The following is a 19,030-nucleotide window of genomic DNA, read 5'->3' on the forward strand; positions in this document are numbered from 1 at the left end:
TTTTACCCCAGGCCTTATGCTTATGTGGCCCTTAGGTTGGCTTGTGAAGGAGGTCCTCCTCCTGCCTTTTGTAGAGGAGTGGAGTGAGGCTCGGAGGACCCACACTGCTCTCTGCACTTAACATGGGTGTAAGGGAACCAGGATGCCCCTGGCTGTGGGTGACTGGGCACCAGACTTTGTGTTGGGCACTTGGGCACCTTACCTGTTGGAATAGTTGGACACCTTATCTATTGGAATCATAGAATCTTGTGGAACCAGAATTGAAAGGAATACAGTATGATATAATGAATGGCCAAATTATGCAGAGAATCTACCAAGACCTGTGAAAACATAGAGAACAGCAAGAGTAGGGGAAACCACATGGAAGGAAGGCTCCTGGGAAAAGAAGGAGCTTGGAATGACAGGTCAGGGAAAGGAGGAGGACACATATGGCTCAGGAGGATTGACATTCGAAATGTGGTAACAAGAAGAGGAAATTTCAGTGGCAAAAGACTGTTTCTTGTGGAGTATTTTGGTTTTGAATGAAATGTACCAAAATGATTATGTATAGGAGAACCATTGTCCAGTGGAACAAAGATCAGAAGGATTCAGCCTTTTGGAAAATGTATCAGGTGGTCATTCATGAAGACCAGATTGCACATAGTAAGAGATATGAGGGCAGCAAAATTACGTTTGAGTGATGAATGATGAGGGATACAATAGCTACTGATCAGTCAAGTGATGACAAGTTCTTATTTATTTTTAAAAAAAAGTGTCCCTGATTTCACATTATGTATACCTGAGTAGCTAACTTGTTCTTGATTAGCCAAGCCATCCTCCCAAAAGGCCCCGTGTTCTTGTCTGTAATGCCTATTTAAGTTGCCCAGAAGCTAATGAATTTCCACAATGCACCTTGATTCTTCCTGTTGCTTTTATGGTGCTCACAACACCTGGGCAGCCAGGTTTTAAGGGCTGGAAGAATAAGTGTTTAAACGAATTCATAGGAGTTTAATACTTCTCCTCTATGGGAAGGCCACCTGTTTGCCTAGCCCTGGGATATTCCATCGTTGTTGATGGGTTTTTCATTGGCATGGAAATTTACATAGTTTACCACTTGACAAAGTAGTATTCTCTCTGTGTGTTCTTCAGTTGAATGATTTCAGTACAGAAGAAGTTCTTGAGGAGCTAGTACGGAGGAGTAGCCCACAAGTTAAAGATTGAGGTGGCAGTGAGAATAACTGTGGGGGAGGAGACTTTCTCAGGGTCACTTCTAGCAGGTTGGATCTCCACGTGGGGCAAGTTCAGCCTCACTGCTCTGTGTGCAAGTGCTATCCAGTTGGCCAGGGGAGCCCAGGTCCTCCACCACTGTTTCTGCAGGCCAAGCGCACTTTCTCTCACTCTGAGCCTCTCCCCAGGCTCTGCCATAGGAGTTTCCCTGGCCTCAGTGCTGGGGAAGGGGAGGGGCATCCATGACATCACACCTCACCCTTTTCTTCTTGCTTATTTTATTTTTACTGTCATAGATTTTATTTTTTGAGTACTTTTTGGTTCATAGCAAAATTGGCCAAAAAGTGAGCACAGTTCCTACACGCCCACTCTCCACACACATACATAGCTCCCCCTCCCACCCCATTATCAACATTCCTTCCCAGAGGGTATTTGTTACAATTGATGAACCTCCAGTGACAAATCATAACCACCCAAGGTTCATTCTTGGCATTAGGGTCCACTCTTGGTGTTGTATGTTCTGTCAGCTTTGACAAATGTATATTGAATTGTATCCACCACAATAGCTTAACATAGAATGGTTTCACTGCCCTAAAAGTCCTCTGTACTCTGCCCATTCATCCCTTCTGAGCCCACAGCCTCTGGGGACCGCTGAGCTTTTTACTGTCTCCATAGTGTTGTCTTTTCTGTTGTTGAATGCCATTTGGTTGGAATCATGCAGTATATAGCCTTTTTAGATTGGCTTTTCACTTATGATACACATTTAATATTCCTCAGTGTCCTTTCATGATTTGAGAGCTCACTTCTTTTTAGTGTTGAACAGTATTCCACTGTACAGGTGAACCTTTTTGTTCACATTGGTATCGTCTCTCACCTTGCCTTCCTAAAAGAAATGCTCTGCTGGTTTAGGCTAGGGGTAGTAAGTGATGATGGAGAAGGCAATGGCACCCCACTCCAGTACTCTTGCCTGGAAAATCTCATGGATGGAGGAGCCTGGTGAGCTGCAGTCCATGGGGTCACTAAGAGTTAGACATGACTGAGCAACTTCACTTTCACTTTTCACTTTCCTGCATTGGAGAAGGAAATGGCAACCCACTCCAGTGTTCTTGCCTGGACAATCCCAGGGACGGGGAGCCTGGTGGGCTGCCGTCTATGGGGTCGCACAGAGTCGGGCACGACTAAAGTGACTTAGCAGCAGCAGCAGCCGCTGGTTGATGACTAACACTTGCCTCTCCATGTGCATCAGTGAAAGGTAGTTGCTGAACCATGCAAAGACTCCGGGATTCTTGGCCTCCTGAGGAGAAGAATTCAATCCGGGGCCAGAGACGAGGCTTGATCACTCAGAGCTTTTGGGTAATAAAGTTTTATTAAAGTATAAAGGAGATAGAGAAAGCTTCTGACATAGGCATCAGAAGGGGGCAGAAAGAGTACCCCCTTGCTAGTGTTAGCAATGGAATTATATACTCTCTAATTAGTTATTACAGTGAATCAAAAGAACGTCTGGAGGTTGTAAAGACCTCACTAGACCTACTCCCATAATTTACATTTTAAGATAACAGGATTAGCCAGAAGGTTTTTTCCAGAGACTGTCCTCAAGCAGGATACATTATTATTATATAATCCTAAGGAATGTAGAGGGGAAAAAAAGTTTGTCCTTTCTTCCTCTTTGAAAATTCCAGACCCCTCTCTCCTTGGGGACCCCCAGACTTCTTATCAACCTGCCTAGAAAATGAGTCTCTCATTAGGTTGCACTGTGGGTCCCTGTGTGACTCTGCTCTCCCACAGGGTCCAAGCTGGAGTGAGCCAACAGACGTTCTTTAGGAGTTAGGATAGGGAATAGCTTAGAGGGGGACATCTTATACCATCCTCTAATCGTTAAATCTCAAAGCCTTTCTTTGCTTTGAGATGGGGAAAAAGGTATAGTTATGAAAAGGTGTAGTTCCCTTATTGATAGGAGGCCAAACAGGAGAGACGCTTACTCAAAGACACTTAGGTTTGTGGCAGGAGAGAGAGTCATCAACCAAAACCCCTGGGACTGAAAAAGGAAAGTGGGGCGGCAGGAGTCGGGGGTTTGTTAACAGGAACCTTGACCTTGAAGAAGCAGGAAGGAGGGTCATGGAATGAGGCAGCCCTTCTCTTCAGTGTGAGTGTGCGTATACACATACACACACAGGCGCACCTGAGCCCACCCTGACCCTGCTGCTGTAGTACTCCAGTCTCTTAAAGTTTGCCACTCTCATCCCCGGTGTCTCGAGGTTATTAATCATACTACACATGTTCATTCATTCTTCAGATACCTACTGAGCACATAATGGGTGTAAGGAACAGTGCTGTGAGCTGAGGCGGGAGCTCCAGGGGGAGTCATAGCTCCTGTCCTCTGGCAGCTCACTGTCTTGTGTGGACTACAGACACTTAAATAGATTATTTGAACGTGATATGATAAATATCGGAGAAGGCAATGGCACCCCACTCCAGTACTCTTGCCTGGAAAATCCCTTGGATGGAGGAGCCTGGAAGGCTGCAGTCCATGGGGTCGCTGAGGGTCAGACACGACTGAGCGACTTCACTTTCACTTTTCACTTTCATGCCTTGGAGAAGGAAATGGCAACCCACTCCAGTGTTCTTGCCTGGACAGTCCCAGGGACGGGGGAGCCTGGTGGGCTGTCGTCTATGGGGTCGCACAGAGTCGGAACACAACTGAAGTGACTTATCATGGTAAATGTAGAAACAAAGATGTGGTCCATCAAGTCTCCCTGAAGTAGGTGGAACTCAATGGGGTGCTGGGTGAGCAGGGGTGTGCAGAGGCCATTTGAGGCATGGAGGTTGGGAGGGCACTGCAGGGAAGCAGTACAGAGTGCAGGGTTCCAGGTGGAGTGTGGGCACACTGGTGCTGAGGCACTGACTGCCAGGCCAGATGAGGCGGGGGGTGCAGAAAGGGGCCCCGGAGATTCGTGCAGTTGGGAAGCTGAGGATAGCTCAAATGACTTTCTTAGATGGTTTACTCTGGGCTGGAGAAGGGCTGGCATGCTGGTGGCACAGGGCAGGGCTGCTGCAAGAGACGGGACTATAATCCAGCAATCCCACTCTTGGGCATATACCCATAGAAAACCAGAATTCCAAAAGATACATGCACTCCAGTGTTCACTGTAGCACTATTTACAATAGCCAGGACATGGAAGCAACCTAAATGTCCATCAGCAAAGGAATGGACAAAGATGTGGTACATATATACAATGGAATATTGCTCAGCCATAAAAGGAATGAAATTGTACCATTTGCAGAGACATGAATGGACCTAGAGACTGTCATACAGAGTGAAATGAGTCAGAAAGAGAAAAATAGGTATCATATGTTAATGCATATATGTGGAATCTAGAAAAAATGGCGTAGATAATCTTATTTGCAAAGCAGAAATAGAGACACTTGTAGAGAACAAGTGTATGGACAACGAGGTGGAAATGGGAGGGTGGAGTGAATTAGATTAGGATATGCATATATGTAGATATACCATTGATACTATGTATGAAGCAGATCATTATTGAGAACCTCCTGCATATAGCACCGGGAACTCTATTTAGTGCTTTGTGGTGACCTAAATGAGAAGGAAGTTCAAAAAAGAGGGGATACATGTAGGCATATATAGTTGATTCACCTTGCTGTACAGTAGAAATTAATGCAACATTGTAAAGCAATGATATTCTAATAACATTAATTTTTAAAAAGTAAAAAAAGAAAAAAAGGGACTGTAGCCAAACCAAAAGTTGAAAATTGCCAAATAGAAACACGCTGGCGTTAATAGTTTTGTCAGGAATGGGCGAGGGAAAGGTCTCGTCAATTTTTTGAATGATCAAGGAAGAACCAAAACAATTTTTTCCTACTCTTTCCTCCTCATCCCCTTAAAGAAAAAAAATGCATACTTGTTAAAAAAATTTTGATGCATTATCCTATTTTGTTACAGTGAATTTAGTTTAGCAAAAACTTTTAAAATGTATTCTTTTGAATGTGTTGCAAGGGTTATTTTATACATTAAGTTCAGAATATTGAAGTTCTTTCTAATCCAAAAGTCAAAGGAAAAATATCCTTTATTTTAGAGGGGTGGTTTTGTGGGAGGGAATTACAAAGGATGAGAGATATTAGTAGGAATGAAACAGGCAAAACAAACTACTTTTGGGAAAAAAAATAGGAAATTGTTTTACAGTAAGCATTTAAAAATCAATTTAAAGCTGTAGAGCATATATTTTGGCCAGCTCATAAAATGAGTTGATACACTTATATAAGTTTATTTATTCTGTACTTTATTCATATAGCAGATAAGGAAATGGCCACCCACTCCAGTATTCTTGCTTGGAGAATTTCATGGACGGTGGAGCCTGGCAGGCTACAGTCCATGGGATTGCAAAGAGTCTGACACTACTGAGTCACTAACACTTATTCATAATAGTCAAATATTTGTGGAACATCCTTGTACAAGCTATTCTAGGGCTGGAGGAATAGCTCTGTACCAAGAGGAGTCCCTGTTCTTGTGAAAGCTTACATTCTACCTCATGTTACTATTTTAGTTTTACTTATATATAAACGAGAGATGGAGAACAGTGTATTATAATGCAACAGGGAATTCAGGGCAATTCCCAAGCTGTCCAGCTGTGAAAAGCATCTAAAGACTGAAGGAGGTAAAGCAGTGTAATTAGAGCACTTCTCTAACCCTCCTAGTAAACAGAAGTTTCGCAGCACTTTGCATTAATATTGTTTGCACTGTGACCTGATCTTTAGGGGCATGGTGCCTGGTCATGTCATTGCGTGTGTAGTGGGGCAGAGTGAGCCTTCAATAGTCATTTGCATAAAAGAACTAATTATAACATTATTTTCCAAACTGTCGACCTGGGCACGTGTACCAAGACATAGACCACAAAAGGTAAAGGAATCTGTATATAGATAAGGTTGGGGCCTCTTATTTATATCCACATTAGCACACTCAACTGTCCAAAATGTTCTGCATTAAAGGAACTCCTTGATTTAAACCAACATTTCACACATGTATATTGAGAATCTTTTTTCACGCATAACACCTCTTACTTCCTGGTTTGCTGGAAGAGGCATCCAGAGGGATTTGTGGAGCCTTTCTTTCTGCTTGCAGAGGTCAAGGTCATCTATCATTCCTTACTTCTGAGGGCCATGAGCATTGCTACTTGGAGCTTGGCTTCACTGAGTTTCCTTTGACCCCCGGACCCAGTCTCTAGCTGGAAAGTCAGCCAAGGAAAGCCATGAAAAGAGAATTGTCATTTCCCTCGGAGTCAGATACCTTCTGACACAGTAGAGCTGGACTCTAATTATTGAACTGCGCTTTCAAAGAAAATGTTCTCAAGGTTTCAGAGGAGAAAAAAAAAAATAATAATCCTTGGCAAGGGGTAGAATTGGAGGAAGTTGGGAAGTTGGAAGAATTTTTTCTTCACAGTTTGTCCTCTTTTCTCTCTTTGGCTCTTCCTGTCTTTATTTTATGGCTACTGAAACATCACACTTGGTCTCTTTCTTCTTGGATTTTGTTTTTGAGCAATTAGTAATAAATGTGTCAAATGTTAGTGGTAACTTCAAGCTAAGAGTAGTATATTCTGCTCGTGGTTGGCTAAAATCCAGTGGCTGTCCTGCCCCTTTGCTTGGTCTTGCCTTATTAAAGCCCTTTTGCAACTTTGGGCACCAAAAACACTTGAGATGTTGCCCACACAGGCCTATCTTATTATTTTTATGCTCGTGTAGGTGGTACGAGGGTAAAGTTTGAGTGTCATGTTGCCATTTTCCATCTTTGATTGGAATATTAGGACAGATATGTTCTTGGCTCCTTTGGGTCAGCCATAATCATTGTGCAGGCTCTTCATGGCTTAAAACCCCCTTCAACTTGGCCTTGCATTCCTGTGGGGACTTTGCCAAGTGAGATGTGGAAAACAAAGAGTCCGTAAGACTCTCCTGGTGAAAAAGTGCCTTGCGTAGTCCCAGATTACTTAATATGCGTTTTGCTTCTTTACTGCTGTTCAGATGGATCATTTAAAGATGTACCTTTTACTAGATGCTTACTGGGCTCCATGCACTGTGTTAGGAACTTCACCCATCCGTTTTCATTTTATTTCTGCATCTGAAGTATCTAAGTATTCCTCTCTTTTCTCTGGTAATGAGTGACATGGGACTTGGAGAATTATATCTAAGTTTCCACAAGGAAGTAGGAAGTGGTCCAAGATGTGCAAAAAACAAAACAAAACAGTTAGGTACTTCTGTTGGTGACAAGCGTTTTAGCCAGCAGCTTTTCTGCCTTTTCATCACGTCTATAAACACTTCTCAAAATACTCCAGAAAAGGTAGAACATGGGAGCTGCCAAGAGGTTTATCATATGATCCAGAGAAGGCTACTTAAAGGCAGCATTCCTTCAAATAACAGGCTCCTGATACCTTTAGAATAAATTCCTATTTAATTGGAAGGGTCTTATTCATATTTAAAATAAACATTTTGAATAGGTAAGTGTCCTATGTAGAGACATATTCTGTCCTAGGGTTCTCTAGGGACCTTGCTCTGATCAGGCAATGAGTTTCTGCCTGTGGGCAGTGGCCATCTCACTGACCACTGAGCTGGAGGTCAAGCAAGGTCATGTTTGATTCTTGAACTTACCTCATTGTTTTAGATGTATTATTACCTTTAATCCTCACAACAGCCCTTTTCCTGGGCATTATTATTACAGGGGAAGAAACTGAGGTACACCAGAGCCAAATGACTAATTGTTGTCATTTGGCCGCTCAGTCATGTCCGACTCTGCGACCCCATGGAACTGCATCATGCTAGGCTTCTCTGTCCTTCATTACTTCCCGGGGTTTGCCCATGTTCACAGATGCATGTTCATTTAGTCAGTGATGCCATCCAACCATCCATCCTCTTTTGGCCTCTTCTCCTCCTACCTTCAGTCTTTCCCAGCATCAGGGTCTTTTCCAATGAGTTGGCTCTTTGCATCAGGTGGCCAAAGTATTGAGTTTCAGCTTCAGTATCAGTCCTTCCAATGAATATTCATGGTTGATTTCCTTTAGGATTGACTGGTTTAATCTCCTTCCTGTCCAAGGGACTCTCAAGAGTCTTCTCTAGCACCACAGTTCGAAAGCATCAATTCTTCGGCGCTCAGCCTTCCTTATGGTCCAACTCTCACATCCATATATGACTATTGGAAAAACCACAGGTTTGACTATACGGACATTTGTTGGCAAAGTGATGTCTCTGCTTTTTAATAGGTCTACTAAATGACAGAATCAGGGTCAGTCACTGTAAATCACTGTGCTATTGCTCTTCCCCTAAATGCCATGTTCTGTCTCAAATCCTAATGCATCTCAGCCTCAAATATGGACTTACCTGGCTCCGCCATCTATCTACTTAGAAAGGTGCCCCTGCCCTGGGTTGTGGGGGGCGTGCGGTCAGAACAGAGGCCAGCAGTGGGCACTGGGTGGCCTGCGGGTTTGTCTGAGTGATGCCCTGGAGGCACAGATGTTTAAGTTAAACCTTTGATGGCTTGTCTTTGAAATTGGATAGTCCTTTTTCTACTTTCTAGAGAAATTTTTTTGGGGATAGGACCCTTTGGGAGATTGAGGGGGATTAATTAAATTTGTATTTGACATCCAATACACCTCTGAAGGGATTTGTATATTTGTTGCTTTTTAGCCAGGTTTGTAATTACAGTCTTAGGAGGATTCTTGTATTATATGGAACTTCTGAACCTTTAAAGATAGGGCAATGAGAAGAGTAAATTTGTCTGCTGGAGATAAATTGAACATAATGGGCCCATTATGGGAATACATTTCTGTATTTTATAGTCTAAATAGAAAGAAAAAAAGCTTTTCATATGTAAATATAACCCAATAAAAATAAATCTGCAAAGTGGTTAAAACATGATAATGGAGACTATTTTAACCGTAGAAATAGCCCATCTGGACAAATATGTCCCCTTTGTTTTTATTCTTTTTCAAATAGTCTTTTCATGGGTTCTCATGTTAGTCAGGAAAGAGCTCCTCTATCTCTTGAAGTATTGAATAGTATTTGTGCCTTTGTTATACTAACTTTGAGCTGCCTGCTTCAGTCCCTTTGGCTGTAGGTCATAAACAATACATGGCATTGTGTACAACAAATCTTCATTCATGTGATTACAAGATTTACTGTTCTGTTTTCAAATGGAATGGATGATTGAGAAGGTGGAAAATCAAAAGCAGCACTGTATTACATGGGGTTCCTGTGGTCACAGATAACAAACTCAAGCTAGCTTAAGTTAAAAAAAAAAAAAAAGATTTATAATAAGGATAGAGGTGTATCTTAGGAACTTAAGGCAAGGATGAAGTGGCCCTCAGGAATGAACAGGAACAGAGAGAAGGAAGGGACCTCTCTCATCAGTGTTCACAGCAAGCACATGTGTGACACAAACGTTACAAGGAGGAGAGAGAGGTGACGGAGGGAAAGTAGCAATCTATGCAGTGTATTACTTTACACTCAAGCGTGACATTAAAAAACAGCTCCGCTGTGTTCTTTGGGGAAAAAAAAAGTCATGCTCATTATATGAAATTCAAACAGTTATAAGAAAAGCAGGAGTGCTTTAAAATTCAGTTAGGCAATCATTACTGTTTTAATAAACGTCCTTCTAGCATGTATAAGGACATCTAGAAACACTGGCATGCACACGCAGAAATGTAATCATACTTTGCATGGTCATTTACCTGTTTTATTTTATTTTTTAAGTTTTATTTATTTATTTATGGCTGCACTGGGTCTTTGTTGCTGTGCACGGGCTTTCTCTATTTGCGGCGAGCAAGGGCTGCTCTTCAATGCCATGCAGCAGGTCTCATCGCGGTGGCTTTTCTCCTTGTGGAGCATGGGCTCTAGGCACACAGGCTTCAGTGGTTGTAGCACACAGGCTCAGTTGTTCCTCAGCGTGTGGGATCTTCCCCAGACCAGGGATCGAACACGTGTTCCCTGCATTGGCAGGCGGATGCTTATCAACTGTGCCACCAGGGAAGTCTTGCCTGTTTTATTCACTCAGAAGTGTATCACGGCTCTTTTCATACCAATAACTATCATCAATAAATACATGTTTACTTGACATCTCCTATTTGTAAACCTTGAGGATACTTACTCCCTCTGCCTTCAGTGATTATAAACATGTTATGTGTATCCATCTTTCTGCTTTCACAATAACATATTTTGAGTAGATTCTTAGAGAAAGATTGCTAGATCAAAAGGTATGCCATTTTACATGCTGATATAATTGCCAAAGTGGCTACATTGTGAGCTGTGGCCATAACAACAGCTCCTGTCAGTCTTGGACATCATCACCAATCTGACAGATAAAAGGAGCTCGGTTTTCTTAAGTTGTGTTTTCCTGTTGTTAGTATAATTGAGTATCTCTTCATGCATTTGTTATCGTTCACTGTTCTATTTCTTCTCACGGGAAGTTTATTGATTTGCTTCATCCATTTTGAGCTGGGGTATTAATTTCTTTATTGACTTTTTTAAAAGATTTTTTTTGGATACAGATCATTTTTAAAGACTTTATTGAATTTGTTACAATACTGCTTCTGTTTTTATGTTTTGGTTTTTTAGCCTTGAGGCATAGGGGATCTTAGCTCCCTGACTAGGGATTGAACCCACACCCCGTGTATTGGAAGGTGAAATGTTAACCACTAGACGGCCAGGGAAGTCCGTCCTTTAGCTCTTGTATGAATATTTTACTTAGTTTCTTATTTTACCCAAAGTATCTAAGTTTGTTTGTTTGTTGTCTTTATTTTTTACTTGTTTTTGCCTTTCCTATATTTGAGATTTAAAAAAAAAAAATGTTGCGAGCCAAATGTCTCAGTCCTTCAGTTTTACATTTTGATGTCATGTTTAAAAAGGGCCTTTCTATCTTAATATTATAAAACTATTCATCTGTATGTTTTTCTAGTACTCATTTGATTCTATTTTGAATTTATTCTCTTTAAATAGAGAGAGAGAAAGAGCGCGCTAGATTTTTCTCTCCTCCCATACAGCCAGCCAACATCTTTTATTAACTAGTCTCACATACTTACCCAGACTAGATTACATGCACTTGGTCTATTTCATATGAAACCTGTTTCTGTGGCTGCATGTTTATTGTCTGATTATTTCATATATGTGTTCTCACTCAGGCCATTGTTTAACTATTAACAGCAGTCATTGTTTAATGCTGGCCCATTTTGTTGGCCATAATCTGTGATCTATTATGGTTCTTCTCTCTTTCAAATTGGGTTTGCATGGATAAGGTGCTAAATGCTCGGATATCAAGTGCCTCAGAGAACTGGGAGTAAGATGGAAACAGTGGAAGCAAGACGGGACTGCTTCCCAGACAGGAGGAAAAAGTGAATAAGACAAGAGCTCATGGATGCTGATTTTAAAAACAATCAGTGCAGTGCCTGTGATTTTTGTTTTAAATATAGGTGGGGGCAGGAAGGATAATGTATATATTTGATCTTTGTTTAAATCTAAAGCCATTAAACATTCCCATCACAGGGAAGAAAATAATGTGTTTTGCTTCTTTGCCAACTGGAACGTAATGTTGGTCTCTGAAATAAGTGCCTTGGGACCTCGATTCCCTGTTGGTCAAGAAAATTCCCAGCCCATGTGTTGCAGCGGAAATTCATTGTTTCCTGAGTTATTTCCTTTTGCACTTAGTGTGGGGGAAATGACCAAATGTATAGATTGAGTTTTTTTTTTTTGGAAAACTGATGTCTATAACATTAGTTGATTCTGATGGTTTTCATAACTGTTTTAGGTATTGCTGCTGAAGGATTCTCAGATGCTTCAGGGAAATCGATTTCACATAAACTGAGAATTTAGGTGAGTCTGTTAAAAAAAACTATTTTATTTTCACTGGGTCACCTTCCTGCACTGATAAAATTTTACAGAGCATTAAAACATTGTCGCTTCATGCTGTCTTGTTTGATTTTTTTTTTACCACAGTTCTGTGAGATAGGAGTGTAGCTGCCTGGTCTTATTACCTCCACTGCTGTGTGATTTTTTTCCGTCTGCTAGTTTGATGGGGGCAGGGTAGGGCTTGGAAAAAGGGGTTAGTAGCTGGTTTTTTACCTTATTGTGTGGACTGTCATTCTCTCACTCAAAATTTACCTTATAATTTTGGAGTTAGGGAGGGAAGTACTGGATGAGAAGTTAATGTGGAACTTTCAGCAGCCTTTTTTGTTTCTTAATTGGAGGATGCTTTACAATATTGTGTTGGTTTCTGCCATACATCAGCATGAATCAGCCAGAGGTATACATGTGTCCCCTCCCTCCCGAACTCCCCTTCCGTCTCTCTCCCCACTCCATCCCTCTAGGTTATCCCAGAGCACTGGGTTGAGCTTCCTGTGTCACACAGCAAATTTCCGCCTGCCATCTCTTTTGCATACAGAGTGTATATGTTTCCATGCTATTCTCTCAATTAGTCCCACACTCTCCTTCCCTTACCGTGTCCACAATTCTGTTCTCTAGGTCTGTCTCCACGGATACAGAGATTGTGTTACATTATACATTGGTACTTCCCTGGTGGCTCAGACGGTAGAGTGTTTGCCTGCAATGCAGAAGACCCGGGTTTAATCCCTGGGTCAGGAAGATCCCCTGGAGAAGGAAATGGCAACCCACTCTAGTACTCTTGCCTGGAAAATTCCATGGATGGAGGAGCCCAGTGGGCTATAGTCCATGGGGTCGCAAAGAGTTGGTCACGACTGAGCGACTTCACTCACTCACATACAATGGAATATTACTCAGCTATAAAAAAGAATGTATTTGTGTCAGTCCTAACAAGGTGGAAGAACCTAGGGCCTATTATACAGAGTGAAGAAAGAAAAAGTCAAATATTGTATATTAACTCACGCATATTTATATCTAAGGAGAAGGCAATGGCACCCCACTCCAGTACTCTTGCCTGGGAAATCCCATGGATGGAGGAGCCTGGTAGGCTACAGTCCATGGGGTTGCGAAGAGTCAGACACGACTGAGCGACTTCACTTTCACTTTTCACTTTCATGCATTGGAGAAGGAAATGGCAACCCACTCCAGTATTCTTGCCTGGAGAATCCCAGGGACGGGGGAGCCTGGTGGGCTGCCGTCTATGGGGTCGAACAGAGTTGGACACGACTGAAGCGACTTAGCAGCAGTAGCAGCATGATATCTAAAAAGATACCCTTTTTTTTAGTAATGATGGACCTATTTTCAGTAATCTTTGTGCTGAAACAGTTTAGTGGTTCCTGGAGCCCTCCAGCGATGGGACACAATTGCTACAGTGTGAGATGAAGTATACATTGGTTACAGATTATTGGTTTTCCTCATTTAGTTGTATTTGTTGTGCCTGCTGCTGCTGCTAAGTCGCTTCAGTCGTGTCCAACTCTATGCAACCCCATAAATGGCAGCCCACCAGGTTCTGCCGTACCTGGGATTCTTCAGGCAAGAACACTGGAGTGGGTTGCTGTTTCCTTCTCCAATGCATGAAAGTGAAAAGAGAAAGTGAAGTCGCTCAGTCGTGTCCGACTCTTCGTGACCCCATGGACTGCAGCCTACCAGGCTCCCCCATCCATGGGATTTTCCAGGCAAGAGTACTGGAGTGGGGTGCCATTGCCTTCTCTCTGCTCCCAAGTAGTGTGTATGAAGTGCCCTGGGCAGAGACAAAAGGCGGTCTTCTTCAAGTCTTGGCTGTGACTCAGTTAAAGTCTAACAGGTTAAAAAGGATTGGTTTCTGCTCCAAAACCGTATCATGGCATAACAGATATATTAGTTCTCGACCAGCTGTGCAACTCTAGACGGGTTAATCTCTGCTAGTCTCCAAATCCTTATCTGTAAAATGTAGAGGCTGGCCCAGCCTCATAATTCCCACACTTTTATATTTTGTGAAAGAGGAAAACAGAAAATGAAGATCTATTTTTACTAGATTTTTCAGGCTATACTTAAAGGAAGTTGGTAATTGTTTAAGCTGGATAGTGCATGAGTGTTCTCTATTTATATGCTAATCTCTTTATTTTGTATTTACAATTTTTCATAAATATTTTTCAAAAATAACTAGCATCTGCTAATATCATTTCATGAAAGAAAAATATTTTAATACTGAAAAAGTAGGTGTGTCGTGAATTTGCCTTTTGATTGTGTTTAGCATTGTGAAAACGCTCTTTATTTCCTTCCTCTTTCTTGTTTCTCTGGTGACCACTGACCATTACGCATCAACTAGTGCCGGTGGGGACTGATTTCTGGGAAATACTGGGTGCGTGATTCATAAGAGCTCTTCTACCTCTAAAACTGTATCATTCCTTTAAAGTGGGAAAGAAATATACTCTAGTTATATACATTGGCTATTTTCAGAAAGTACTGTGACAGCTGGCATGGTTGACTTCTCTGACAAGAAGTCAGAGGTGAAAAGACAAGGGATTGTTCTGCTGGGGAACCTAAGTGAAAATGGCTCGTCCATGTGAACATTAAATTTATCTGTGAGCCACCTTGCAGTCAGTGGAAAAATGAAGACGTGACAGTGTGTTGAGTTGTCTGATAAAAGTGTGCAGAATCCTCACTTCACACCACTGTGGGCAGCCTCTGGACACGTGATGTTTGATGGATAAGTGTCTGCCTGCACTGTAGGGATGCTGAGAGCTAGGGGTGAGAAGGGCTGAATATCTAACTCTGGACACAATTGCAAATGCCAAGTGCGAGGAATGCAAGGCTGGGAAGGGGTCAAGGACATGGTCAAGAGTTAGGAGCTGAGGGCAGTGGGACCAGACATATACAGGACAGGAAAAAGTAAAGGAGCCATCCTGCCCTGAGATCTTCTGGGTGTCTTGACACGGATGTTGTCTTTTGAGGATGTGCAGACAGCACTAGGTGGCCAGTCTCAGTGAAGGGCTGGGCACAGTGGACAGGAAACACATCAGATATACCATTGTTGTTTGGTCGCTCAGTTGTGTCCAACTCTCTGCGACCCCATGGACTGTAGCGTGCCAGGCTTCCCTGTCCTTCACCATCTCCCGGAGCTTGCTCAAAGTCCTGTCCATTGAGTCGGTGATGCCTTCCAGCCATCTCATCCTCCGTCACCCCCTTCCCCTTCTGTCTTCAGTCTTTCCCAGCATCAGATATATGGCTTTCCCATCAATTTCAGATCCAAAACCAGTGTGCCAGATGTGTTCTTATGCCCTGGGTCTGTAGAGAACGGAAGAGTACGGTTCTTGCTTACTTCTCCTTGGAGATGTGGGGATGTGTTGGAGGGGTGGGGTGGATGGAGGACACAGGCAGTAATGGACTGAGTATGAGGACAGTGAGATAGTGTGAGGGAGGAGTAGTAGTTAACACATGGTTCACGATGCCGCATGCCCAACCCTGATTGCTTCAGGATGCTGTGTTGTTAACTATGGTCTTTGTTGATTGCAACATGGTGATTCAGTCCTTTTAAACTCTTCCCCCCAGTGATGTCTGGCTTTCTTGTGTTTTAATATTCCCAGTTTCTGGGAAACTTAAATGAAATCTGACAGACTTATCTGGCTGTTTCCCCTTCTGTCAGCCTGACACTTGGTTTACTGCCTGATTTGTATGCTTCAGTTGGGTTGCTTCCACCCCAGGGATATTTATTTTACTGCCCACCGCCCCGCTTTCTTTAAAGGGAAAAGCTGTATCAAACAATGATGACAATAACAGAAACACTTCTCTTAAATGTATAGGAATAAGAGAGATGATCTGAAATGTTGACGTTTCTGGAAGTGTCTGAAGTCATGAATAAATGCTAGAGGCACTTTTATTTTGACATAAATGAGAGGAAGTAGAATTGTAGGGATCTGGGCCAGTCCTACTCTGAATAAAATTTAAAGAATGAGCAATGTTATCAATCAGTCATGTTGTGAGCCTCTCAGAAGGCAAGGCCATGCTGGGTGAGATGTTGTAGCGATAAGCTATTAAATGTGAGACAACCATGCTTCACAAGAATAAACGGGATGCTTTAAAGCATTGCAAGCAAGTGAGAGAGATGAGAGAGATTGATGGAGAGTAGATGGACGAGAGCATGTGATAAATGATTTGTTTAGTGTTCAACTTAATGACTCATGGTATATTCCAGATTTGAGAATAGATGCAATAATCTGAACTTATCTCCATGTTCCCTGCAGGCTAGTAAGAAAAAATATTTTAAAACTGATTTTAAATGAAAAACATTGTTTTTGGCTCTTGGGGAATTTTTAGTTCCCAGTGCTGTTTAGGAGAGGATTGAATCTGTAAAATTCAAGGCAGGATCTACATAGCTATTTGTTACTCTGTATCAGTCACTTAATCAGCTATGTCAGAAAAGATAAGTTGTTCCTGTGCTTGCTTTTCTTCATTAAAAATGTAATCTGTTATGCACTTCTGTCTTCCTGCCATCTCCATTAGCTGGTTTTTCCTGAGGTGACTCTGCTTGTCAACTGTAGGCATTGCCCCTTACCGCCCGCTGTGGGCTCCCGGAGTGGCTGAGAGTCCTAATTAGCATTATCTCCTTGATCAGGATTTCCAGACTTGTGATGGGGTCCTTCCTCTGCTGTCTGTATTTGCTAAATGTTGTGCAACAACAACAAAATAGCCATTTCCAGATCGTTTTCGTAATTAAACTTAATCCATGGGTGTTGTAGAATATGCTGTTTCTTAAGCTTTTTGGCTAATTATGCTCCTCAGTTAATTTCTTTCAAAGTTTAAAAGCCTTCCTGGAGAACTCAAGATTTGAGCCTTTGCTGTCTAAGAATTGATTGTATTTCATGGACTCCAAGGCTCTGAATACTTGTGCCTATTGAACATATATCTTGAAAATGACTCTCTTGTTTTCTTAGCTGTGAAGCCCCATTTTCTGACAATCTAAAATGACCATCAAAGCCTTTCTATTCTGTTTACAACAAACCAGAATTGGACAGCTTTCCAGAACTGTAAAATGCCTACTGCACTTGTAGAGTTTAAACATGACTTCGTTAAGATTAAAATAAAGTAAACACAGCGTAAAGCCAGCTGCAGTCTTCTCAACACACCAAGGTCAGGCCTGGTAGAAGTTGAGAAGAATCCTCCTGCTGTGGTCTAAACAATGGTCTTATAGAAGATCTTTCATTAAAAAAAAAAAAATTTAAGTCAAAGTAATGTATGCAAATGGATAAAAACAGAAAATGCTACAGAAAAGCTTCTCATGGAAAGGAACAAGTATCTCACCCTCTCTCTTCCTTCACTTACCAGCTTTACTTCTTAGAAGTAACCACTCTCCGCTGTCCCCGCCACCCCACCCACACGGATCATTTTTCCTGCTTGTTCGGTGATTTCCACATATATAAATATTATGCTTGCAGCACCATTTCTCCCTTTATCAGTTTTAAAAGGCAGGTTTTTGGTATCTTGTGATGGCTGTTTAGCTCTTTCTGACCTCCCCACCTCTCTTCCTTCTATGGCTGATTCATGCTTTGAATCCTCCCTCTGTGCCCTTGGATGACACGTGCAGCCCCTTCCAGTCTTAGAGGCACTGTTTCTGGGTCCTCAAGTCACTGTTTCTTGTCTACCATCCTTCCTCCACTCAGCCTTTCCATTTTGGGCAGCTGTACCTTTGACTTTTATATTCTCGGAGTTGGTAATAATTATATTCTTTCATCCCTGCAAAGGTTTCCATGAGTTACCCATGACTTGACTCCAAATGTTAAAACCAAGAAGCAACCTTTGACTCTATCATCACTAGGTAGCTGCTGCTCCCATGGCAGTCAGATTACGGAGTGGTTATATCTCTTCCTCTCTGAGCCTGATGTCCTCACGCCTAGGCCCTGCGATGGAGCACATGTGAGTGGATCCTCCCTTGCACACAGCCCCAGCGGTCTTGAGTCTTTTTCTAGACTCTGCCTTCTCATCCCTCCTGGGAACCCACTTTGTTTTTGGAGGTCTCACTGGCACAGGCTTTAGCAAGAACTGATTTCTGGGTGTGCTACCTGCCTGTGAGCTAGCGCTGATGGCAGGAGAAGTTGTTGTTGTTGTTTTCTGCTGTTGGAAAAGTAGCTTCAGACTCTGGTGTCTATAAAGGGACAGTAGCCTGGTCTTTGACATTGTTGTTGTTTAAACACTAAGTCATGTCTGACTCTTTTGCGAGACCACGGACTGTAGCTTGCCAGGCTTCTCTGTCCGTGAGATTTTCCAGGCAAGAAAACTGGAGTGGGTTGCCATTTCATCTCCAGGGGATCTTCCTGAACCAGAGATTGAACCCACATCTCCTGTCTAGGCAGGCAAATTCTTCACCACTGAGTCACCAGTGAAGCCCAATTGATCTTTGACCTTAACCACCATCTAATGAGGACCTGATGTGTTAGACACCTCGGTACTAGAGGCCTGGTGTCTATGGAAATCTTCACACCAGCCCCATGAAACAGATGTTACCCTTGACGTTTTGTATACCGTGAAGTTGAGAATCTCAATGACAGCTATCCAAGGTCTCCACTGGGAAGTGCTTCTTAGATTCTGGCACAGGCTGGGGGCATGGTGGCAGCTGTAATTTTATAGATTAGAAAAAACTTCTGTCTCTTGCATGCTTTCTTCAACAAACCTCTTATCTTTCCCCCGAAAAATTCCTGCTGCTCTAGTAGAATCAGCTCTGTTTTAATTCCCATCTTCAACCTTGTGGCTGCAGTGTGTGATCAGGGACTCCTTATACAGAATGACTGGAAATTGGAAAGTACTTACCTGCTTAATGTCCCTTTTGTGAATTCAAAGTAATAAAGAGGGCTTTATACTCTTTGTCGTGCTGGCAAACTGGAAAGGTGCTTTATCAATGGTGGTTATTGATCTAAGGGTTTTC

General features: G+C 42.3%; 1 protein-coding gene across 13 annotated transcripts in view; it reads left to right on the forward strand.

Moving 5' to 3' along the window:
- The window catches only part of TLN2 (talin 2), a 497,178-nt gene that overhangs the window by 201,015 nt on the left and 277,133 nt on the right, over positions 1-19,030 (forward strand). For 12 of the 13 annotated variants that reach the window (XM_070378009.1, XM_070378013.1, XM_070378007.1 and 9 more), the window contains one exon: positions 12,002-12,066. The exons of the other annotated variant lie outside the window; for it this stretch is intronic. The gene's annotated coding sequence lies outside the window, so the exon portion shown is untranslated. The remainder of the gene's footprint in view (positions 1-12,001; positions 12,067-19,030) is intronic. 13 annotated transcript variants of the gene reach the window in all.

The sequence above is a fragment of the Bos mutus genome, chromosome 10 (genome assembly GCF_027580195.1).
Source record: "Bos mutus isolate GX-2022 chromosome 10, NWIPB_WYAK_1.1, whole genome shotgun sequence".
Lineage (NCBI taxonomy): Eukaryota > Metazoa > Chordata > Mammalia > Artiodactyla > Bovidae > Bos > Bos mutus.